Genomic DNA, 26,728 nt, shown 5'->3' with positions numbered 1-26,728 from the left:
AGAATTCAAAGACATCTTTGCCTTTGAAATGGAAAAGATGCCAGGCATCAGCCCGGATCTCGCTGTCTACAAACTCGCCGTGGATCCTAAAAAGAAGCCCATCCGGCAAAAGAAAAGAAACCATGGCGATGAAAGAAGTCAGGCGGCAGCCGCCGAAGTTAAAAAGCTGTTGGACGCCAAGTTCATTCGGCCGTGCAATTTCTCTTAGTGGGTAGCTAACGTGGTGTTAGTAAAAAAGCCGAATGGAACTTGGCGCATGTGTGTTGATTACACAGACCTCAACAAGGCATGTCCAAAAGATAGCTATCCACTGCCTAAGATCGACAGTCTGGTTGATTCAACAGCCGGACATGCCCTGATGAGTTTTATGTACGCCTATTCAGGTTTCCATCAGATCCCCCTGTAGAGAAAAGATCAAGAAAAGACGGCATTCGTCACTGATTAGGGGTTGTTCTGTTATACGGTGATGCCGTTTGGTTTGAAGAATGTGCCTGCTACTTTCCAACAAATGATTAATACGGTCTTCATTAATCAAATCGGAAGGAATATAGAGGCGTACATTGATGACATGATAGTCAAATCCAAACAACAGGCGGATCATCTTGCTGATCTCCGAGAAACATTCGCCACACTCAGGCGGCACAAGGTCATGCTAAACCCAAAAAAGTGCGTCTTTGGTGTTGAGTCTGGGAAGTTTCTCGGATTTCTGATTGACCAAAGGGGAATAGAGGCCAGCCTTGAGAAAAAACAGGCGGTAATCGACATGGAGTCGCCCCGTACTGTGAAGGAAGTGCAAAAGTTCACAGGTTGCCTGGCGCCCTTGGGGAGATTCCTTAGTCGGTCAGGCGACAAGTGTCTCTACTTCTTCCAGGCAATCAAAAAGAAGACCAACTTTGAATGGGGGGACGATGTAGAGGCGGCCTTTCAAAAGCTGAAAACTCATCTGCACTCTTTGCCGAGGCTTGTTAGCCCTTTGCCCAAAGAGAAGCTCTTCATGTATTTAGCAGTCTCTGATCATGCCCTCAGTGCCGTTCTCTTAGCTGAAAGAGACGACATCCAACTCCCGGTGTATTTCATTAGCCATGTTATGAGGAATGCAGAGCTTCGGTACACCATGGTTGAAAAATTTGGCCTTTCCCTTTACATGGCTGTCAAGAAGCTAAAACCCTACTTCTTCGCGCCAGCGGTAGAGGTCTATACTGAGTAACCGATCAAGCTTGGAGTCTTCTGGACAAATGCTCAAATGGGCGATTGAAATGCAAGGATTAGAAATCACTTACAAACCAAGAAAGGCAATAAAGGGGCAAGCATTCACCGACTTTATTGTTAAAATGACAAGGCCGGTTGCACCGGATAATACTGACCAGGTTTGGAAAGTGTGTGTGGACGGGAGCTCCACTGCAAACGACTGTGGTGCAGGGATTATATGTCAATCTCCTGAGTCAGATAAGTACAAATATGCACTACTGTTAACAATGTCGAGCCGAAATCGATTTTTGGGGGCGAAATTAAGCGATTTTTCCACTCGAAAATTCAAAAATTCAACATTGCTGTAATTTGCTTGAACTTCCTCGCGTTTTTGGGGGCGAAATTAAGCGATTTTTCCACTCGAAAAGCTCAGATATTGCTCGAATTTTTTCAGCAGGATTTTTAATTGAATTTTTTGGGGTTTCTAGGGTTCGAATTCGTATGGAATTGAGTACATTTTTTGCTCGAAATGGGGGATTTTTGGTCGAAAATAATCAATTTTTCTGGGGTTTAAGGGTTCGAATAAATTAGGGTTTTTGGTCTAAAATTTTGCTCGAAATTGCTCGGATTTGCTGCCGATTATGGGTGTTGAACTTGATTGCGATTTTGGATGTTGAATTTGCTGGGGAATTGCAGTTTTTTGGGCGAATTTGTGGGTGTTTTTTGGGCGAATTTGTTGGATTGAAGGGTCGAAATTAAGCAACTATGTTTAGTGAATGAGTGAAAGTGAAAAGCTAAGGTCAAAAAAGCGCAGAAAACCTAAAGCAGAGTTATTTGCGTCACTTTTTAATAAATAAGCGACGCAAATAACAAAATCTGAAATGCTGAAAATTTGTTATTTGCGTCGCTTATTTATTAAAAGAGTGACGCAAATTATTCACTGCCTTATTTGCGTCGCTTGTCTGTAAATGAGTGACGCAAATAATAAACTTATTTGCGTCGCTTTAATAAATAAGAGCGACGCAAATGATAGAAAGCTAACATTCATTTGTTTTTTGCGTCGCTTCTTTAATAACAAGCGACGCAAATAACTTTAAAGTATGGTAAAAATACACATTTGCTTCGTTCTTTAGAATGAGTGACGCAAATATGGCGACGCAAATGAGCCTTTTTCTACTAGTGGTTCAAGTTCCAGGTCTCTAATAATGAGGCCGAGTATGAAACCCTGCTAGCTGGCATTCGGTATTGCAAGGCGGCAGAGTCAAAGAAAATTGACGCTTGCTCTGATTCTCAACTAGTCGTACTCCAAGTCAATGGAACGTATGTACGAGGCCACTCATCCGGCCATGATAAAATATTTCCAGGCGGTCAAAAGTGAAGTTGGGACACTTGAGGAGTTCCGTCTAACTCAAGTGCCCAGATCTTCAAACAATCAGGCGGATGCTCTGTCAAAACTAGCATCTTTCGCCTCCTGTGAAACACCTCGGTCGATTTTCTAGGAGGTCATGGAAAAGAGAAGTATATCTAATGAAGACCCCATTAGAATTCTCGACTGAAGCTCTACTTGGATGGACATCATCCGGGCTTATCTTGCAGACGGCACGCTCCCTGATTAACCCCAAGAGGCGGTTGTTCTGAAGAAGAAAGCGGAAAACTTCGAGCTGAGACAAGGAGAACTCTTCAAAACTGGTTTCTTGAAACCCCTATTAAAGTGTGTTACCTAGAGAAGGGTAAAGAGGTCCTCGAAGATTTTCATGCGGGTTTCTGTGCCTCCCATATAGGCGGCAGGTCTTTAGCTGCCAAGGCCAGGCGGCTCTATTCGTGGGCTACTCTGGAGTCGGATACCATGGAAATGGTCAATAAATGTGACAAGTGACAAAAGTTTGGCAAGCTCATGCATCCATCGTCCGGCCACAGACCTAACGGCCATCCACAGCCCAATACCCTTTGCCAAATGGGGCATGGACATACTTGGGCCTTAAACAGCAGCACCAGGCGGCAAGCGCTACATATTGGTAGCTGTGGATTACTTTACCAAGTGGGTAGAGGCGGAGGCGGTCAAAAACATCAAGACAAAAGATGTCATTTCCTTCATTTGGAGGAATATTATCACTCGTTTCGGGGTGCCCATGTCTATGGTTTTTGACAATGGTCCTCAATTTGAGACACCTCAACTCAAGACTTGGCTGGGAGACCAAGGGGTCTTTTGCTTCTTTGCATCAGTCGGTCGGCCTCAAGCAAACGGCTAGGTCAAAGCCTTTAACAAGCTAATCTCATACGGGATTAAAAAGAAAATTGAACGGGCTGGTGGCCTTTGGGCGGATGAATTACCACAAGTCCTCTGGTCCATCAGAATGACTGCTAAAGGGGCGATTGGAGAAACCCCATTCCTCAAGGTGTATGGTGCAGAAGCTATCCTGCCCATTGAACACTATGAGCCGACTCTTCGAGTCATCTTATATGACGAAGAAGTGAAATAGGAGGCCATGCGGCTGGCATTGGACTCACTACCAGAGTGCAGGGGCAATGCTGCCTTGCGCCATGAGATTTACCGTTTGAGAATGACACGGGCTTACAAAAAAAGAGTACACAAGCGTCCACTCAAAGTGGGGGACTTTGTGCTACGGAAAATGGAGGCAGTCGGTAGGGCGAATGAGCAGGGAAAGCTAACCCCAAATTGGGAATGCCCCTACCGAATATATGGGGAAGTAAGAGACGGCACCTACCGCCTGAAGCAACCAGACGGCAGGCAGCTGCCTAGAACTTGGAATGTAGATAACTTGAAAAAGTACTATTTCTAAGTACGAATGTAAATACCTCAAATTTTGTCATTTCAATTTTTACTAATGAGAATATGCCTTCATTTCCCAACTTGTGTTTTTTATTAGTGTCGCCTGTAAAAAACACAGACGGCCAATGTATTTGGAAAGCGTCTGTCCCAACAGTAGACGCCCTAATCTCTCTAAAGGAGTCGACTGCTTTAAAGCAGTCGTTCCTACGAAATTCTTTAAGTTTATGCTAACACTTAACGAATATTTGCTTAATTCTTTAAAAGGCCTAAGGCCAGATAAAATCATTTTGAGGCAAATGGCCGGATATTAAAAAACAAATAGAGGCTGAATGGTCACAATCTGCTCAAACATGAGTATGACCGTCTGCTCCAACATGAGTTAGATAACCGGCGACGTCCATTCGGGCGAATTCGTCGAGGAGAAGCATCTCCCATTTGGGTGGCACATTGCTCTACAAATACATCAAGCGGCCTTACCGAATGCTAAGGCAGCATTCGCAGTATTTTGATTTAATCGAAAGTGAAATCTAAAAGGCCAGAATTTTCTAACTATTCTAGCACAACCGGAAAAGGGTCACTGTTTCATAAGTAGAGGCTATTGAGGCATTAGGCCGGATGCGCCTGTTTTTGCTCTGGGGGAAGACAGGTGGAAATTTTTTTACTGATCTACAAGTTAAGTTAACTTATGAAGCCTTTGGCCAAATACGCCTGTTTCTGCCCAAACGCAGGACAAGCGGACTATTAATTACGAAGAAAACGAGCTAAAATACTTAGCAGATTAAAAAAGAGACCTATGGGTCGGATGCGCCTGTTCTTTGCTCTTGGGGCAAGACAGGCAGATTATTCTTCTTAAGTAAAATTAAGACTAAGTTAAAACTTAGCATCTTATCTCGACGAGGCCTATGGCCGGATGCGCCTGCTTTTAGCTCTTGGGGCAAAACAGGCGAAGGTTTTCTTTTTAGCAAATTTGCTAAGTCAAGAATTTTGTATTTCGTTTGTGCCAATGGCCAAATGAAAACAATTATTCATTAGCTCTAGATGGCCGTCTGTCGCGTGGTTTGGGGCAATCACCATAGTGATTGATTGACTTAGAAACCATGCATACTTTTCTAAGTATCAATAACTTCTAAGTCAATCGATCCACTCAACCGAAACCACTCGACATCCGTCCAAGTGCAAGAACATTCGCATGGTATACAGGTTATAATACTTAGCCAAAAACATGCAATGAAAAAATTTAAAGAACAACAATATGAATAACTTCAGCCAAACGGCCGAATGATTTCAAATTAAAAAGTCCAATCGCCACCAGACGACTGGGTAAGATTGTTTGCTGGCAAAGCCAGAGAAATTGTTAATTTACCCGACCCCTCGGTCGGTAAAGATACACATTTACTTGGCACGCAGGCCGGAAGATGAGATAAATGGTCATTCGACCGCAGAAAGAACTTATAAAAAGCCTAAGGGGCAGGGGAGTTATCAACATTGGCAGCCGCATCATCACCTACCGGCTGCTCCGCATTTTCATCATTCTCCTCGTCCCCCTCCTCGTCCCCAAAAGAGCCCGATCAGGAGCCGGCCTCTTCGCCCTCAGCATCAGCCTTGTTCACCTCCTCTTCAGATTAGCGAAGAAGTTCAACATTGAAATCCTCGTTTGCTTGATCAAACATGAATTTCCTCCTTCTCCTCCTCAGCTCGGGACTTGAACTTGGACTTCAGCTGCTTCTCCTGGTTCGCCAGGCGCACCTCCAGGCGGCCAACCCGCTCCTTGGCCCTCTCGGCCTCTTTCTTGGCCTCTTGAAGAGGCTCAAGCTTTTCCTTAAGACCTTTAATTTCGGCCTTAAGGTTAATGATTTTGGAGCGAGCCGAATCCAGGTCCTTCTTTACCTGCAGGTTGGCATCCACCTGGGAATATATCATATCAAGGGTCAGAAGCTCATTTTGAGCAATTTCAAATTGAGCTCGGTCTAAGGCGGACTCGGCTCGAGATTTAGCGGTTGTTACTTCTTTAGACTTCTCCTGGATTGGCCTTCTTAGCCCTTAGATGTGCAGCATAGCCTAAAAATGAGGTTCCCAAGATGGCATCCAAGTTAAGGGTGTCGACTCCTCTTACGGACGCCTTGTCCTCTGGATCAAGCGCCCTCAGCATCTCCTTGGCCATCTGGACGACAGTCGGCCTTTGCACAGGAGCTACAAAATTAAAGTTAGTCAAAGAAGTTCTGAGAAACTATATTGATGTAGAAATTCAATGAAGACGCGGTTTATACCGTCCAGCTGAACCTCCTCCTCCTTCCCGTGACGCCTTTTCTCTCTTGCTCAGCCGACAGCAGTACTGGGTTTCTTAAAGCCACCCTTCGATGCCTGAGTAGCATCTGGTTTGCTGACCTCCCTGTCAGCTTCGAGAGTAGAGCCGTCCCCTTTCTTAGGCTTGTGAGCAATGTGCTTCCAGTTCTTGTCGGATGCACTCACATCTCCAGCCCCAGTTTTCTGGATTTTGGGTTGGGATTGCTTGGAGGGAGAGGGCCTGGTGAAACCACTCTACATGAGCAAAAAGAAAGGCGTCAGAAAAACAGGCGGGCAAAAATTGACCTTTGTTGTAAAATATACCAAGTGTTATAAATAGCTACCTTGGGAGTCCCGACTGTTTTCTGCTCGTCACTCGCCCGATTAAGGACGTTCGAGCTATATTTTGCTGCAGAGACAGCAGCTGGCTTCCTTGTTGCCGAGACCTTTTCCATAGCTTTGTCTTCACCAAAAGCAGGAGTTAGACTTTATAAACAAACATTGAAAAGCAATTTAAAGGTTGCATAAAATCAGACGGCTGACTACCTCTCGGCATCCAAGAGCTTAGCCCACAAGCGGCCAAGAACACCCCATCTTCCAGCCACTTGTAAAGGGGAATGTAGCTCTGGGGGACGACTATTTTCTCCCTCTGCTCATTTGTCCGAACGGACACTTTGAACAAACCCCGGTCAAAAATTTCCTCCTGGGCCCGCCTAGGGAGAGGGGGCAAGGCACTCTTGCCAGCCAAGAGGGGCGGATCCTTGTTCCACCTATTGTATTTTTGGTTCAGTGGGCTATCAGAGGAATGAACTATGTAAAAATTTGTTCTCCAGTCCTTCCACTTGTTCTCCTTGCCGACTGCCATCATGTACCCCTTGCAGGTGGACAAGGTGTACCAGCCTTCGCCGCCCTTACCAGGCGCTCAGCTGAGATAATGCATGTGGGCGAATACCTCAAAGCTGGGATCCACCTCCAGCATTTTACATGCGGCAACGTACCCGATGATATTAATCAATGAATTCGGGAAAATTTGCCAGATACCCAGTTGGTATCCGTCTAGTATTCTCTCCACGGCCGGATGGAGAGGGAAGCGTAGACCAGCCTGAAGGACCGCCTCGTAGGAGCCGAATGCTTGGTCCTTATAACTAGCCAAGGTCGGCCAGGTTATCGTATCATCCTTGTTGGGAACGGACAAGGAAAAGCCATGACCCATTACGGTCTTGCGCTTGAAATTGGCAAGACCGGATGTCATAGAAGTCCGCTTACTTTGCGGGACATGGTTATAGTAGGGTGCGCGTTCCAAGCGCCTAGAAGCACTCGGCTCCGCCCAGCCTTCCCGCGTTTCCACTGACAAGGAATCCCTTGCAGTGCTTATCTTTGCTCGGGCCTCATGTGAAGTAACAGAGGCATTTTCAGAAGATTACGAGGTCGAATCGTCATAAGAGCTCTCCCTAGAGCTAGGGGACTGCCGGCTGGGGCCAGCAGGGTCCTCCCCTAGACTCTCCTCCGACGCCTGTTCCAAAGGCTCGGCCTAATATTGACTATCGGCTTCCCGCAGTATAGTATCACTAGGGGTGCCGCTTGAAGAAGGGGAAGATTAATAAGTTGGAGTTTGGGGAAGGTCAGAACAAGGGTTTGGGGGGTGCTCAGAAACTTCACTAGCAGGCACCCTAATGGAGCCATCAGAGTTGACAGTCTCACTGTCCGAATGGTAAAAGGAACCATCTTCCCTATATCTCCTCGTTGTTAGCTTTGTTCTGGCCATCGTGTCCTGCAGATGCACAAACACTGTCGGATTTGGAGATGTACTTAAAGGAAAGTTCTCGAACGAGCATTCGGCACTCCTAGTTCTAGATTCAGCCGTCCCCGGTGACCGGTTGATCGCTAACCTAGACCGTGCCGTGTGCGTTTGGGAAACCATTTGATAAAGAAAAAATGCAAGAAAGAATAAGTAAAAGAAGAGAGCAGGCGGTTACCTTAGAAGAAGGTATTACGAGACGCCTGGTTTGCTGAAATAGACGGATAGAAAGCCGAGCGTCGGATGCTTGACAAGTTTAGGTCTTTGAGAGTCTTTAAAAGTCAAAAGTCCAGAGATTCTCCAAGATTCGCAAAGGGGTGAAAACAAAGGGGAGTCAAACCCTCCTATTTATAGAAAGGGTAAACCCTAATTTTTCCCCCCAAAATGTAATTTGAAAATCCGGCCAACTGGATGCTGACACCTGTCACAGGTGTCATGTGCAATGCACGTCACCCCTATGAGGGGCAAATGATTTGGGTATTTTTATACCCGGCCAGGTTGCCCAATCGGAAGCCGCCACGTGTCATTAGAAGGGGTTCCATCTGGACCTTTGAGATGGTGACACGTGGTAGGCAGACATTCCTCCGTTCTGAGATGATTAATGATCTAGCATGGACCATTAAGAGGGTGACACGTGTCACCCTAAGAGATGCCCAAAAGCCTTTTGGGCTTAGTGACACGCGTCACTCAGGCATTGCTTATAGAATGGCGGCCTTCAAGGGCCCAAACCTTGAGGCGCCGTTTTACGGCGTGACCTAATCCATAGGTCACCAGATCCTAGGGAGGGCACACTTTTCAAAAAGACCCTATAAATATGGACAGTTCTTACATTTATGACAGGAATATAATGAATACGAGACAACACGTCACTTTCACATTTATTACAGAGCTGTTGTTTTGAAGAAACAGACAGCACCTTACCTGAGCTTGGAATCCGAGCAAATAACTTTATTTCCGCACGTTTTACTCCGAATACTTACTAACTTAATCTTCGGAGGCGGACCACCGACCATCCGGCGGTCTGTTTGCTTCGAGGTACAAGCGCCCTTTGCTGAATCCAATCTTAGTGTTGTAATTCTCCCAAGGGACAAAAACCCCGGAAACAGTGGTCATATGACCTTTGGGTGACTAAGAATATATTTGGTATTTATACCCCGCCAAGGGGACCAATGAGAGGGTGACACATGTCACTCCAAGAGGTTTCCAAATGGTCTCCCCAGATGATGACACGTGTCGCTCAGATATGTCTCCAAGGAATGGCGGCCTTCAAGGCCCAAATCCCAAGGTGAGTTGCAAAACTACGCTGCCTTACTTCATGGGTCATCAAACCCAAGGACAGGGCACGCTTTTCTAGGACCCTATAAATAGGGGGATTCCCCTAATAATTGGGTCACCTTGAATTTTACGTCTTAATCATTAGGACATTTATTGCTCTCGAAAACAGAGAACACCTGATCTCGGAATCCGAGAAGATACTTACTTTTCGCACGTTTTTCTCTGACTCCGTACTAACTTAATCTTCGGAGGCGGACCTCCGACCATTCAGAGATTAGTTTGTTTTGTAGGTACAGGTGCCTTTGTCGGATCAAGTGTTCGAGGCATAACTCTCCCAAGGGGCAAAAAAACACCCAAAACATTTAGCGTCGTATATGGGGAGGGTACCTAAAAGATGGCTTCACAAGATCTACCTATACCGCCTGTAGAGACCAACCGACCTCTGGAAAATGTAGGTGTCTAGTCGGACCATGACTCTAGTGACGATGGAGACATCAAAACCTATGTGGCCCACGATGGGTCCTTCATCTCTAAGTGCATTTGTCATAAAGACAGGCGGGAGCGTAATGCTGACCAGGCGGGTACAAGTAGGCCCCTGGATAGACGAGCAAGCCCTTAAGGTAGCCGGCTGACTCATCTGAGGCGACAAGATCAGCCCTAGTCACCCGAGATGAGATTATAAAATTCATGAGCAGCTTCAAGGGTTAAATCAAAGACTTAATCACCAAGCGAGCGGCAACAGTCAACCAAACAACCAGCCTAGGCTAGAATGCAGAAGTCTGTTAGGGACCGTCAGCCGACTCCTCATCGTGCCCCAAAGGAGAAGGCTCAACCCCAGATTGACCTCTCAAGACTCTGTTTCCCAAAATGGTAACAAGAAAGGCCATCCGGCATGTCAGCTAGATGGTAGCATTAAGACATTCTCTTATGCTCGAAATTACATCGAGCAAAAGAAGAACCAACAACTGTTTGAGTCGGCATCCACGTCGATTATCATGATAGATTCAAGAATACCTTATTAAGGAATTCTTAATTTGTGCATGGGACCCCGTCAAGCAGCCCTCTCGTCCAGTCGGGACCTCATGTATCAACTCGGCGTAGTATATGGCCTAGTGTCAAAGGAAAATTTAAGGATTAACTTTTTTTTCTATGTTAGGGACCAAGGAGGTTCTCGTGATGGCGTCTAGACCAAGTCTAGAACAGCCTACTATAATAAACAAAGCAAGACAAACATACAGGCAAACACAAGACTACTTCTTATTACTTTGAGAACAAGAGTACAATACAACGCAAAGAACCCGAATGAGTGAATTCCTAACGAATTTATACTACTCTATTTATACTACTCAAGGGCTAGCGACATCCCGGCCAAATAGGAATAACTTCCCACTACTTTAATAACTGCCCACTACATGGTAACTACCCACTATTAAGTAACCGCCACTTGCACAGGTGTCATGCATGCATGCTTTCCACTTTAGTAGGGGTAGTGGGCTTCGTGGGTTGTTAATATAACCACCCCCCTTCCCCTACTACCCATCCATCCTAAATTCAAGGGATGGATGCCACATCATCGCCATGCATCTCAACTGCTTAGCGGTTACCACGAAGTGGTAACCGTTTCTCATAATCCCCACTAAATAAGGTAACCGTCACCCACGTCCTCCACTAAGCAATCCAAGTAACCGTCAAGTAACTACCCAATTCGTGATCCCTATAAATAGGGCTCACCTCATATGTCAACCACATACTAAGTTACGCTTAGACTCCCGGAGCCTTGTAATTCTTAGCCATCGAGTTCTAGCCATAGTGCACCGCATCGAACCAAGCCGTAGCTCAAGCCAATCCCTTAGCCAAATCCCATCATGCTATAGCCCCCATAGGCAATCCTATGTCCAAGGCTATGCTCCTAGCCCACGGCCAAGAAGCCACCCAAGGTTGACCACCAACTCATGAGTGAGCACCTGCCCCCTAAAAAGCTAGCTTTATATTGGTTTGGTTCAGTGATTCTAGTGAACACCCAAATGACAGAAACACAATCATGGTCCCATGGGCCGTTCTCGTGCCCATGGTCCCCTCGACGGTGTACGTGGTTGAGAGGTTACTAGGGCCTTCTTAGAATGCCCCACCTTTGCGGGTGCGGACAGACGGGTTTCTAGGCAAGCCTAACACGATAGGAGGAAGGTCGTACTCGGGACGAGGCGCGGCCTTACCACGCGGCTGATGCGAGGTTGTGGCCACATCATTAGCGGGGGTACTAGCCCCCGTCTTTGGCTGTGACAGACCTCCCCCCACCTAATGAGGTTGACGTCCCCGTTATGCTATCTAGGTAGGCTTTAATAGCATCCTCGTGTTGCCTAAGAGTTTCAGCCCTCTCCCAAGTAGCATTTGACTCGGATTTACCCTTCCACAAGGCAAGGTAATCCCAACGAAAGTTCTTCTTTCCTTGCCCAATGGTTCTATTATCAAGTATTCTCTCAATACCATGATCAATGTCCTTATTGACAGTCGGAGGTGCCCGCTTTTTCAGGGATGCATCTTTCACAAATCTGGATGGTAGGGCTAAAGATAACTTACGTGAAAAGTAGGACGTACCTTAATCCGTTCAGGTAGTTCTAAGCGATAAGCAACATTGCCTACCCTTGTCATTACCTTGAATGGACCATCGTATGGAGGAATTAAACCTCAATGACGATTCTTTTAACATAATTTCTTCCACAACTATGGAGTTAACTTAGGCATCACTAGGTCCCTAACTTGGAACTCAAGTGGCCTACGATTCTTATCCGCTTGTTGTCTTCATGCGACGTTGAGCCTTCGCTAAACTATCCCTTGCTTCGTCCATTATCTCCTGCCTATCGTGGGCTAAGTGATATGCAGCTGGACATTTACCACCTGACTTTGTCCTTGCCACCATAGCAGGAGTCAGTGGTTGCCATCCCATGGCTAGTTCAAACGGACTATACCCCGTTGCACTGCTCTGGTGCAAATTATAACAAAATTAGGTTGTTTATGATGAATCTATTTTATATGTATTTTTATTCCCCGTCCCACAGTCATATTTGTGCTTATTTTAGCTCTGCGGAGCTATTTTTATTACTAATATACGTTTTTTAGTGTTTTTGTAGAGTTGGTATTATTTTATAGAAATTTGCAGAATTATGAAAATTCCCAAGCTTATTGAGCCACTACGAAGATATTGGAGTTGGATCATATTTTATGACCGGATATTTTAACCCAAGACCGAATTAACGACGGTGAATAAGGGATCGATTAGTAAAGAAGTCCATGTTTTACAAGCTACTACTACGAACTAAATAATGAGGCTACAAATCATAAGACAAACCCAAAGGTTATGTTTTAAACCCAAGTGAAAAGAAAGTCCCACAATTGGATCTGATTGGTGTGAATTAACGGGCCCGATCGGGCGGCCAAATGCCGGATCAGACGAGTATGCTCCTTGAAGTTGCTATGTCGGTTTGTTTGGGTTGTATAAACACCCAAATTCTTGGAGTTGCAGGGAGTTAGGCAAGCCTTTATTATTAGTATTAGGAGCAACTTATGGTGGACTTAGTTTTAGTTTTATAAGTTTCTGAGCTTTTGGATTTCATGACTTATATACTTCGTATTACGCTACTTCTCATTACTTAGTTCTTGAGTTCTTTAATTGAAGCTTTTCTTTGATTACAATGGTTTTAGATCTTATTAGTTATTAGCTTTAGAATTATTATTGTTTAGCTTCGTAATTTTATAGTCTCGCTGCTATACTTTTATTAATCCCTTTGTCTTTACTTTCCTTTAATTTTATTGTTCCATATTTGTTTCGTTATTATTGTCCTTATTATGCTTTATTTAATTGCTTTAATTAGTTTAGTTTCAATTATGTTTAAATAGTTTAATTTCTAGGGATGTGGGGATCCATGATTAATATGAAGGGGTAATTTGTAATTGTTGATTGTCAATGTTTAATTAATTTCCTATTGATTGATTTAATTCATTGCAATTAGATTTGGCCAGATTTAATTGTATGAGTATAGCAATATTGATTCAAGATTTGAGAGATGAGAACTGATGTTTAGGCTTAGTTTCAATAGACGGACTAATTTATAAATGGTTAAGCGAGATTCGAGAGATGAGATTTAATACCGGTAAATTAACTCTGTGATTGTAATACGTAGCGAAAGCCCTTTATGATCTGATTAATTGATACATTGATGATTGATTGTTATGTTTTACCCAAGATTATTTTTTATTGGTGAACCTATGCCCTAGTATTTTATTTCATTGATTTACTTTCTACTTTTATTCCTTCCCACTTTTACTTTTAGTTATTTAGTTCCCTTTTATAATAACAATTTGGTTACTTGATAATTTAGATTATTTTGATTAATTAGGAATAAATTAACTCATTTCGCTGCGGTTAGACCCTTCTTCCCTATCTACATAGTTAGTGGATTTAGTTATTATTTTTGATCGGGTGATTACGACTTTAGCTTGTCAAAGTTTGGCGTCATTACCGGGGAAACAATTTTATTTTTATTTCTGATTAATATTTTGGTCTAGATTATTATTTTTATTTTTTATTATTTTTTTTTCGTCCCATAGAACAAAAGTTCTTTGGGACAGTTTCTTATATTTATTTGTTTAGTACAGATCAAGAATCAGAGATGATTGCACCACCACCACCTCATCCTGTTCGCAAGCTTAGTGATTATTCGCAGCCAGCCCTGATAGATTTTCCACATCTTGCTCCCACACCTAATCTCGATGGAGTGCAATTCGAGATCAAGCCCCATTTTATCACGATGATCGAAAGAAAGCAATTCAGTGGAGCTAAGGGTGAAGACCCTAATCTTCACATTGCAGATTTCTGTCAGTATTGCAATTCTATTAGGCAAGTTGGGGTCACACAAGACCAAATCAGGGAGTTTCTTTTTCCCTTTTCTTTATGTGGTAAAGCTAAATTGTGGTATAATGAATTGAATAGAACTGCACTTGGTATTAATGACTAGAAAACTCTTGCTTTGAATTTCTATAATAAATATTACCCTGCAGAGCGGACAACTTTGTTAAGGAGTGCAATCCAAAATTTTTCCCAAGAAGCTAATGAAAGTTTATATGAAGCTTGGGAAAGATTTAAGGATTTGCAGAGAGAATGTCCCCATCATAAACTAGCACAGTGGAAGATAATTCAAGCCTTCTACAAAGGGCTTGGATATAATTCAAGAATGATTTTGGAATCTGTAGCTAACGGAAGATTTATGAATTTGGATGTGAATATAGCGAGCAATGTTGTCGAAAAGATGTCTATTCATAATACCCAATATGGAAATCCCTTAGGGTTTGCAAACAAGGGAAAACACCAAGTCGATATTATATCCTTTTTGCAGACACAATTGACTTCTATTAGCCAGAAACTAGACAGTATTAATAATTCTAATTCATCTTCTGTTGCTAATGTTTCTGCTATTGGTATTAAGTCTACAATATTTTGTTAAAATTGTGGTCTTGTAGGTCATTGGGCACATGACTGTAGGAGTTCAATTGAGAAGATTAATGCTTTTCAAACCTATAAGCAAATTAGTCAATACTCTAACACCTACAATACAGGGTTGAAAAATAACCAAAATATGTCGTACAATAGTACGAATGTGCTTAACCCTCCACCACATGTACAACAACCACAACAGAGGTACTACCAACCTCTACATCAGAGATCACAACAGGTTGTTACTCCTCCATTTGATTCTGGCCTATCAGAAATCAAAACAATGTTAGCCAATATGCAGAAGCAGATGTAGAGTAGAGATGCGCAAATTGACTCATTAATAGTACATAATAAAATCATAGATACTCAGATTGCGCAACTGTCCTCTACTCTGCAAACTCGCCAAAAGGGAGCCCTACCATCACATCCAGTACAAACAACAGAATACGCAAATGCAATAAAAAAAATTGCTAATCTTGATTCTATTAAACCAAATAATGTTTTTACTAGTCCTGCAGGGCTACAGAGTAAAACTAACTTTTCTGATAATTCTACGCAGGGTAAACCCTAGAATAAGAGTGGAGATGTTCAGGGTCTTGCTATCAAACTTCCATTCCCTGATAGACATTTAAAGAGTAAGTTGGATAATCAATTTGGTAAGTTCTAGAGGTTGTGAAGAATTTGCAGGTAACAGTTCCTTTCACAGATTTAATTACTCAAGTTTCTGCATATTCTAAATTTATTAAAGAAATTTTGACTAGAAAAAGATCTATTAGTGAGGTAGAGATTGTTGCTTTGACTGCAGAATGTAGTGCTATATTATAGAATAAATCTCCACCTAAACTTAAAGATCCGGGTAGTTTTTCTATTCCATGTCATATTGGTAATCTCATGATTGGAAAAGCTTTATGTGATTTGGGTGCTAGTGTAAGTGTTATGCCATTATCAGTGAGCTCTAAATTAAATATGTGTAAATTACAAGCTACCAATATTACTCTGCAAATGGCCGATCGTTCTATGAAATACCCTTTAGGTGTTTTAGAGGATGTTCCTGTTAGAGTAGGTAAATTTTATATACCTGTTGATTTTATTGTTCTTGATATGGAGGAAGATTTGCAAATTCCAATTATTTTGGGTAGACCATTCCTTCATACTGCACGGGCAATAATAAATGTCAAAAGTGGTAAACTTACATTATGTGTAGGAGATGATAATATCACTTTTAATTTAAATAATATCCCTAAAAGTCCCATGTTAGAGGAAAAGTGTTTCAGTATTGGTGTGGTTGATGTAAATAATTTATCTAATAAGCCCCAAGCTCCCGTTAGAGATTCCTTAGAGGCGGTGTCTTGTGTTGCATCTTCTGCAAGAAAAACTAGTACTTGGAAAGATGAAGTGGATGCTATTGGAAGAGCTCTAAATTGTGTAGGGCTCGGGTTTGTAGATGAACAAGTGGAGATTGAGAAACAAGTTGTAGAGTTTGATCCCGTAGTGAAAGTTCTACCCGATCGAGTGATATTTGCTCAATCAAGGGCAAAAACGAAGAAAATCGAATGTAAGAAGAAATTTCGTGCATCAAGTGGTGAAAAACCACCTGACCGTACCTTGGAGTCGGGCCCAATCGAGCCACGCTCGCCCAGTTGGGCGCGTGAGCACGGCAGCAAAACTGACCAACTTCAAAATGCTATAACGTTTGCGTTTCTTATCGGTTTTTGACGTGTGACCAATCATTGAAAAGCTCTTTAAATATACTTTCCAATGCAATTAAGATAACTGCATTATCATTTATATAAAAAAAAGTTATGAGCAAAATAGTGAACATGACTCGTTTTTGCTTCTTCTCTTACTAACACTTTGTTTCTTTTTTGTCCAAAATTGTACCAAGGTGATGTGTTGCAATGTTTGGGATGGTGGTGGATACAAGTTTGATGATGAGCGGTAGTCACTTGGATTACTTGTTTCCCTCTAAGCCAATGAGGACATTTTCTGATTTAGCTTGGGGGGAATTTCTTGTATATAAAGGTACTCTTTCTTTCCCTTTTCTTATTATTTTCTTAGTTTAATTTTATTGCTTTTATAGTATATATTTGATTGCATTCTTAGGTTAGATTTATCGCTTTGGAAAAATGAAAAATACAAAAAAAAATTGAAAAATAAAAAAAAAAAAATCAAAAATACGTTCCAATGATTATTAATCATGTTTCCCTGCGCCCCTTAATTAAAAAAATTTCGAAATTGTTTTGATTCTTTGTTATTGATGACAAATATTGAGGATTAGTTGATCATGATTTGAAGTTTAATTGCTTGGATGCCTTAACATGCGTCAATTTTGTCCAACTACTTGTGAATATAGTTCTTGACTAGTTGATTTGGTTAGGTTTGTGTGTTAGTTCCTGGTATGTCAATTAATTTGAGTATTGGTTTGAAACTATGAGTAGTGTTTCATGGTTCATTATTATGCACATGAGGAGGACGAAGGCATTTGTTCTTTTTGGTGGCCTTTAGATAATTTTTAGATACATTTGTTCCCATCTTGCTACCCATGTTGTTGCCTTGACTTTTTGTTTTTTATTAGCCACATTGCAAGCCTATTTAGCCCCATTGGTTACTAGTCCAAAGCTTGGCTTGGGGGGAGCTATTAGTGAGTGAGGTGAGGGAGTTTGTGGTGTGCTTATTATTTGCACAATTTGGGTGGGATTTGTGAAGTTATTTTGTTCTAGATTGCGATTTATTTTTGATGATTATGAAAGTTGTATCTCTTGAAAAAATAAAGCATGGTGTTGATGAAAAAAAATAGAGAAGTTCAAGGAAAAACAGTGAAAAAAATAAAAAGAATAAACTTCAAAAGAAAAGAAAAAAAAGAGCAAAGGAAAAAAATTGTTTAATGTTCAAATGTTCTAAGTGAAGGTTGATCAAAAGAAAGAAAGAAAAATTGCATTTCAATAAAAATTTCAATTTTAATAGTAAATTTTTCATTTGCACAAGTGTTATATTATTATACTTTTATGAGTGGAATTGTAAGTGTTGGGATCGTTTATATTTGGAGTCGTATTTGGTGAACTTTTGTTGGAGTTTAGTATGTTGGAGATGATTGGTCATTATTTAGTTTTGATCTTGGTTTAATTAGGATTTGGCTCCCTTTAAGCATGGCTTTTCTTTCACATTTTCCTAGCCATTTCCTACCCTTTACCCTAACGTTACATTACAATCTTTAAAGACCTTCCGACCATGTGCATAGAGTTGTGTGAATGTGAAATTAGTTCTTTATGAATGTGAATGTACATATTTCGAGTCGACTATTTAGGTTGAGTGCTTATTTCTTTAAACACACGAGTGTTGTGTGTTTGGGAGGGCATTGTTCACATTAAAGGGGTTGGTTGGAGAGCGCACTAGTCTTGAATTCTATATGCTCTTGTGGTTGGCTCTACTTGACAATTGTTAGGTAAAATTGGTAGTTGGATGGATTTGATTGGTTTACTTTGATACATGTTTGTCAGATTTACCCTGAATTATATTTATCGATTTAAATTATTTTTCGGGTGAAGTATTGATTTATGTATTCATTGCTTTGCTTAGGGACAAGCAAAGGTTTAGCTTGGGGGATTTTGATGAATCTATTTTATATGTATTTTTATTCCCCGTCCCACAGTCATATTTGTGCTTATTTGAGCTCTGCAGAGCTATTTTTATTACTAATATACGTTTTCTAGTGTTTTTGTAGAGTTCGTATTATTTTGTAGGAATTTGCAGAATTATGATAATTCCCGAGCTTTTTGAGCCAGTACAAAGATATTGGAGTTGGATCATATTTTATGACCGGATATTTTAAGCCCAAGACCGAGTTAATGGCGGTGAATAAGGGCTCGATTTGTAAAGAAGTCCAAGTTTTACAAGCTACTATTACGGACTAAATAATAAGGCTACAAATCATAAGACAAACCCAAAGGTTATGTTTTAGACCCAAGTGAAAAGCAAGGCCCACAATTGGATCTGATTGGCGTGAATTAACGGGCCTGATCAGGCGGCCAAATGCCGAATCAGACGAGTATGCTGGTTGAAGTTGCTATGTCGGTTTGTTTGCACTAGTAGAAAAATACAATAAGGCACCCCCATAAAGGCACCGGTTCAGGCCAAATCGGTGCCCTAAACCGGCCCAAATTTGGGCGCCATTTTACACAAATATAAAAGGCCCCGATTCAGACCAAACCGGTGCAAAAAACTAAAAGGGCACCGGTTTGAACCGGTGCCAATTGAACCGCTCCTTAATTTTAAAAAAACCAGTTAAACTTAAAACAAAAAAAAAAAAAAAAAAAAAAAAAAAAACTCGGCCATATTTATACCCCCAAACCCTATTTCTTAGCTTCATTCTCGCCGCTTCTCCTCTCCTCTTCTTTCCTACTATTTTTCTCTCCTCTTCTTTCCTCCTCTTTCGCTCCACTTAACCTCCTTCCCTTTCTCATCTCCTCCTTCCCTTTCTCATCTCCTCCTTCCCTTTCTTCGTTCTCCTTCTCCTACAAGCTCACCACGAAGACCACCACGGAGACCACCACGAACACCACCGCGGGCACATGCTACACCACCACAGAGACCACCACGAACACGTCTCCTCCTCCCTAAATTTCTGGGTTTTTGTTTTCTGATTTTGATTTTTTATTTTTTAATTTTGTTTTTCGATTTTGATTTTCGATTTTTTCTGGTTTTTTTCGATTTCAATTTATTTTCGTTTTTGTTTTATTTTAATTGATTTCTGGGTTTTTTATTTGTTCGTTTTTGTTTTTATTTTTTCGATTTCTGGGTTTTTCAATTTTTTATTTTTGTTTTTCGATTTTGATTTTTGTTTTTCTTTTTTATCGATTTTGATTATTGTGTTTCGATTTTTACTTTTGTTGTCTGATTTTGATTTTTGATTTTTGTTTTTCGATTTTGATTTTTGTTTTTCTTTTTTTTCAATTTTGATTTTTGTGTTTCGATTTTTACTTTCATTGTCTTATTTTGATTTTGATTTTCGATTTTTTCTGGGTTTTTTCGATTTCAATTTTTTTTGTCTTTGTTTTTATTTTAAGGAAATTTTCACATTTGCTACAACTAAAAACACCACGCTTCACATTTTCTACCTGTTAAAATTTTTTTTTTTATTTTACTACCACCTAAAAAAGAGTTTGTTAAAAATCACTACCACATGCCTTATTCTGTGACTATTTCCGTTAGTGGGCCCACTCCACCGTTTGGCCACCCCTCCAACCACCTTGCAGCCACCCCTCCTCCTCACTGCCACCCCTCACCTCCCCCCTCCCCCTGCCGGCGCCGCCGCGCCAACCCACCCATTCCCTTTCCCCCACCCTAGGCGCATCCAATGCCCCCTTTCCCTTTCCCGTTCTTGAGCTCCGACCCCACCCCGAACGAAAACCACCCCCTTCCCCCTTCCCTCCACCGGAAATCGGCCCCCCTCCCCTGATTCCCCCACCGAAATCGATCCCCTCCCCTTCCCCTACCCTTTTCGGCCGTCCCTAACCCTAAACCACCACCCCAAAACCACCCTAAACGAATTTTAGGGTTTCGGTTGTGGTGGTTTAGGGTCAGGGATGGCCGAAAAGGGTAGGGGAAGGGGAGGGGGGTCGATTTCGGTGGGGGAATCAGGGGAGGGGGGCCGATTTCCGGTGGAGGGAAGGGGAAAGGGGGTTACGGTGGTGTTGGTATGGGTTTTGGGGGTTACGGTGGCTGTGGTGGTCTGGGTATGGGGGTGTCGGCTTAGGATTGTCAATTTTGGGTGGGGAAAAGGGAGGGGGTGAGGTCGCCGGCGCCGGCCGCCGGAAGGGGGGAGGGTGGCAGATTAGGGGAGGGAGATGGTGGCAGATTAGGGGAGAGGGTTGCTGTTTTTTTTTTTTTTTAATTTTTTTAAATCTTTTTAATTTTTCTTTTTTTCTAGATAAACTTAACGGAAATCCTAACGGATTCCGTTAAGTGTTAGTGATTTTTAACAAAGTCTGATTTAGGTGGTAGCAAAGGAAATTTTTTTTTAAATAGGTAGCAAATATGAAGCGAGGCGTTTTAGGTGGTAGCAAATGTGAAAATTTCCTTATTTTAATTGATTTCTGGGTTTTTTAATTATTCGATTTTGTTTTTATTTTTATGATTTCTTGTTTTTTTTCATTTTTTTTTCTGGGATTTTGTTTTTATTTTTTCGATTTTGTTTTGATTTTTTGATTTCTGGGTTTTTTCGATTTTGTTTTTATTTTAATCGATTTTAATTCGATTTTTTTTTATTATTATTTTCTGGGTTTTTTTTATTTTTTTCGCAGCTTGTTCATTTTAATCAATTTATTTTTGATGTTTTAATTGGCGCAGGTATACATAATCGAAGAATCAAGAATCATGAATCAAGAATATGGGGATTTTTAGATTGTGATGTTGTAATATTTTTTTTTTTTTATTTATATTGTAGTTTATTTTATGTTGTAATTTTTTTTTTATTTAAAAGTAATTTTTTTTATTGATCTATGCTGTAAAATTTTATTGATTATATACATATTAAACAGAATCGTTTATAATGATTGTGATTTTTGATTTATATTTTGTGTTTTTATTTAATTTTGTTTATTTAATTTTTAAGCAAAAAAAACAAAAAAAAAAAATAAAATTGATTTTTGGGGGCTTTTTGGCACCGGTTAACCGGTGCCAAAAACTTTGAAATAATTTTTAGTTGGCCTTTTTGGCACCGGTTAACCGGTGCCAATTTCGAATTTTTGCACCGGTTTGAACCGGTGCCTTTTTAAACCCCTTTTTGGCACCCCCACATTGGCACCGGTTCAAACCGGTGCCTTAGGCCGGGTTTGAACCGGTGCCAAATTCATTTTTTCACGTATTGTTGGGTAGTATAAATACCCAAATTCTTGGAGTTGAAGGGATTTAGGCAAGCCTTTATTATTAGTTTTAGGAGCAGCTTATGGTGTACTTAGTTTTAGTTTTATAAGTTTCTGAGGGCCAATTGACTAGATTGGTAAAAAAAAAAGACCCTTAGTGACAAATTGGTAAAAAAAACTTACTCCGGCGACAATTTGGTAAAAAAAGCTAACTATATGCGACAATTTGGTAAAAAAAATAAACTCCAGCGACATTTAGCCCAAAAAATATTATTTTTGTCGACAAACTCTATAAAAATCCTAATTTAATTTGTGTTTTGTGTTTTTAAATTTATTTTTCCCATTTAAGATTTTGAATTACTATGCCATCCCCTTTTTATTTTGCTAAATCCCAATACCAATTTTTTTAACCCCTTTTTACAAGAATTTCGTTAATAAGGGGTATGAAACTTAAGTGAAATTGATACTTCAACATTTTTTTTTCTTGAAATTGTTATTTCCATTAAAAGGGTTTTTAAAAAAAATAAAAAGGAACTAAATTAAGCATTTGTGAGTACTTTGTCGGAATTTTTTGTATTTTTTGGGTTAATTGTCGCCTGAGATTAATTTATTTACCAAATTGTCGCTTAGGGTTATTTTATTACCAAAATATCGCCGGAGTAAGTTTTTTTACCAATTTGTCACTAAGGGTCTTTTTTATTTACCAATCTTGTCAATTGGCCAGTTTCTAAGCTTTTGGATTTCATGACTTATATACTTCGTATTACGGTACTTCTCATTGGTAGTTCTTGAGTTCCTTAATTGAAGCTTTTCTTTAATTACGATGCTTTTAGATCTTATTAGTTATTAGCTTTAGAATTATTTTTGTTTAGCTTCGTAATTTTGTAGTCTCACTACTATACATTTATTAATCCCTTTGTTTTTACTTTTGTTTAATTTTATTGTTCCTTATTTGTTTCGTCATTATTTTCCTTATTATGCTTTATTTAATTGCTTTGATTAGTTTAGTTTTAATTATGTTTGAGTAGTTTAATTTCTAGGAGAGTGGGGATCCATGATTAATATGAAGGGGTAATTTGTAATTGTTGATTGTCAATGCTTGATTAATTTCCTATTGATTGATTTAATGCTATGGAATTAGCACTACTACATTTTTTATCAAATGCCACGGCCTAATAAAGGCTAATGAAACGGTATTTTAATTGTCGTTGCAATAGAGTAGGCTAATGCGACGGATTCAGTATTAATGTTGTAAGAAGTAGAGCTATTACCACAGCTCTAATGAACCATTGCATCAGCCTAGATATTTCAACAAAAAGGAAAGCTATTGCAACGGTTTGTGATTATGTAGGAGGCACGCCGGAATTTTCAGCTTCCCTTTACTTTTTTTCCCAAATATTTTGAACCCTTACACTATTTCAAGGGCAAAAAATAAGGAACCCTTACACTATTTTCTCTCTTCTGTACTATTTTCCCCATTTTCCTTCATTCTTCCAATTCTTCATTTTCTCCATTTCTCCGTTTCCCCCAATTCTCCATTTCCCCCAACCCTCCATTTCCCCCAATTCTATTAATCTATTTTAATTAGCAATTCCAAAAACTTCAAATTCTCAATTTTCCCCAAATCTTCGATTTTAAGGCCATAAATTACTCAAAAATTACTTTCTTGAAAATTCTGAGAGGAAAATTTAGTGAAGTAGAGGAAGGCGGAACTCAAGAGGTGGCTGGTTGTTCGAACTTTAGGTGACGTTTGGTTGCTCAAGAGGCGGCGTAATTCAAGTAGAGAAGTTTCATTTTCGTCTTGCATGTCCCTGTGGCTGATATCTCAACTTTGAGTTCAAGGTATACAACGATTCTTCATTTCAGAAATTTCTTAATTGGAATTTTCGTTGTTGCATTTTGATAAATAAAATTTTAAATTTTATTGTTGTCTTTGGGAATTTGTATTTGAGGCCATGGAATATGGAATTTTCTTTATCTTTGAGTTTGAATTTCAGGCTTTTTTTTCTCAAATTTTACTGTGAAAATGCTATACATTGTTGGGGTATGTTTGGTTGAATTTGTAGTTGTTTTTGCTCGAATTATATGGGGAAAAAATTCTGTGATTTTCTGGTGTATATTGTGCTCGAAATTTGGGGTGTTGTTGCTTGATTTTGATAAATTAAATTTTTTATTTTTAATTCACAAATAGATGCAATTCTATGTAAACAAGAATAGAGTTAACTAATTTAAGAGTTCTGAACAGTTACCCATGTTTTCCATTAATTTGGGCGTCACGAAAACAACTAACAACATGAAGCCAACCATAAGACCCATAGGGCTCTTCACTAGAGACAAGGGTGAGAAGGGTTCCCTTTTCTATGGTTAGCAAAGCATGACCAATTGTGTGAGATTCACTGTTGGATAGAATTGAATGATACACTGTTGGATAGAATGATACTCCATGATAAACAAGACTAGTTCATGGCTTACCTCATAGAGTCATAATAGTATTCCTCTCTCAAGGGCTCCAAATCCAACTCAAATAACCCTCTTCTGGTTTCCGTCAATGCAGCCTGGACTTTTCCAGGGTTTCCAGCACTAACATCAACACGAACCTACACAAACAACATGAAAAAATACTAAACAGTGATTACCCATACCTCCAAAAAATAAAAATAAAAAACCCCATAAAATAAACTTAACGGTGAAAATAAATAACCAGTTGCAGCCACATCAATTAGATGAGTGCCAGCTGGAACGTTATGGCCTTAAGAACAGTAAAGGAATAATTTATAGAGCAAGAGACAATTAAGTATTAGTGAATTTATTCTTCAGCCATTAGCATATGTATGAATCACAATTCAAGCAAGACATTGAGGATTGATCCAAAAGGAATGGCCCTATCCCTACAGAATTATATGAAGTCTTATAATGAAATAAACTGTATTCAAAATAAACATAAAATTTAAAAGTACACTTCGTAGGATCTACATGGTAGGATACAATAAAAAATATCCATCAGGCCTCAAAAATGTAACCCTTTGACCACCATTGAGTATCAATTTGATATTTGAAGTCTTTTCAGGAAAACCAAAATCTCTAGTTCCAAAATCTGCAAGGAAAGATATAGTTCAGTTTTTTGGATTTTTTTCGTCAACATGAACCATAACATTATGCAAGGAAGCATCATCAGCACAGCAAAAAGTAATAGGATATGGTGATGTGATCCTAATGTATAAAGTTGAAAGCAATAATTTTAGTTGTTGACATAACTATGTATACTATAACATAGCTTTCACATGCAAGCAACAATGTGTGTCATGTCACTCACCCATTTTAAATAAGGAAATCTTAATCACTCTGTCCTATTAAAAATAAAAATGACAGAATAATGACCAATAACTTTCAACATTTGATAAATAGGATGACATGTAGCTACTCCTTATATCCAATTCTTATAGCATAATTTATCTTGAAACAACCATTGACTCAATTTATGTACTTCAATTCCACTTTCTGATCTTAACTGAGTCCTTTGCAATAGTTTATATATGTTTCTGATCTTGAAAATATTATGGGCTTAATATCCTACATTTTATGCATTTTTAGTTTACTTCATCTATGATCTGAATTAGATTTTCTGATTTCAAAATAAAGCCACTAATTTTGATTATTGTGGATACAAATCTGTCAAATATATATTGCATAATAATGAAAGGTATCAATTTCTTTTGGACTTTTGAATTGATCATGTACATGAAGGATTATTAGGTACTTTGTTTGTTGTTGTTTTGATAATGAAAGGTTTCTGTCAGTTGCTAGTTAAGGTTTCTGTCAGTTTCTGATAATGAAAGGTTTCTGTCAATTTCTGATAATGAAAGGTTTCTGTCAGTGACTCTTTTAACTCTTAGTAAATTGATTAAATGTTTTTATTGTAAAAATTAAGTAAAATAACCCTCTTTATTCTTACCCTAAGGTATGGATAGTGGAACTAAAGAGTTGTGGATGTTTGCCAGATGGAGTGATGAATATGAACGGGGAGTAGATGAATATGTACAAAAGGCTTTTGCTTCTAAGTCTCAAGGAAATCAAATTTGTTGTCCTTGTGAAAGTTGTCATTATCGTTTTTGGGGTCATGAAGGTGTTGTGAGAGATCACCTTATTTGTAATGGTTTTGTTCCACGAACTGATAAGTTATCAGAGTTAGGGATCAACTTTAAAAGGGAACAAACTGTTTTGGATAATGAAGTAGGGTCAACCCCAAATGATTTTAATGATGACATAGTAGAATTGTTGCATGATGCACGTGATGCTTTTAGAAAGGGGCCAAATGACGAGGCAAAAAAGTTTTTCAAGTTAGTTAAAGAGGGCAAGGAAGAATTATTCCCTGGTTGTAAAAAACTTTCAAAACTTTCCTTCATGATCCAACTTTTTATTTTGAAGTGTGATCATAAGCTAAATAATGTTGCTTTTGGAGATATATTGGAGCTTATAAGGGAGGTGTTACTTGATGCGAAACTGCCAACTTCTTTTAATGAAGCAAAAAGTGTTCTGAAAGTGTTGGGGTTGGATTACACTAAGATAGATGCGTTCTCAAATGATTGCATGATATATTGAGAAGAGCTTGAAAATGCAACAAGCTGCCATGTTTGTGAGACGCTAAGATGGAAATCAAATGACACAGAGAATGACATACAAAATGAAAATGGAAAAACCTATAAGACTCCTCAAAAGATTCTTAGGTACTTTCCAATCAAGAAAAGGCTTCAACGACTATTTTTGTGTCAAGAGACGGCGAAATACATGACTTGGCATGCTGATGCGCGTGAAAATGATCATCTCTTACATCATCCTGTTGATGGTTAAGCTTGGAAGGAATTTGATTCTTTATACCCAAATTTTGCTGATGACCCACGCAATGTGAGGCTTGGGTTAGCCACAGATGGATTTAGCCCATTCAATTCAATGAGCATTGTCTATAGTACATGGCCAGTTATGTTGAATAATTATAACTTGCCTCCTTGGATGATTATGAAGCCTGAGTTTTTGATGCTAGCCTTACT

At 39.8% G+C, this 26,728-nt stretch overlaps 1 non-coding gene across 1 annotated transcript; it reads right to left on the bottom strand.

Moving 5' to 3' along the window:
* Positions 1 to 14,401: 14,401 nt before the first annotated feature.
* LOC145625697 (small nucleolar RNA R71) lies at positions 14,402 to 14,508 on the bottom strand. The gene has a single exon (XR_014110605.1). It is a non-coding gene; the product is annotated as a small nucleolar RNA R71 (small nucleolar RNA).
* Positions 14,509 to 26,728: the final 12,220 nt, after the last annotated feature.

Source organism: Chenopodium album, chromosome 3 (assembly GCF_948465745.1).
Source record: "Chenopodium album chromosome 3, dcCheAlbu1.1, whole genome shotgun sequence".
NCBI classification, from domain to species: domain Eukaryota; kingdom Viridiplantae; phylum Streptophyta; class Magnoliopsida; order Caryophyllales; family Amaranthaceae; genus Chenopodium; species Chenopodium album.
The sequence above is the reverse complement of the archived record's forward strand: the minus strand, read 5'-3'. Positions and strand labels throughout refer to the sequence as shown.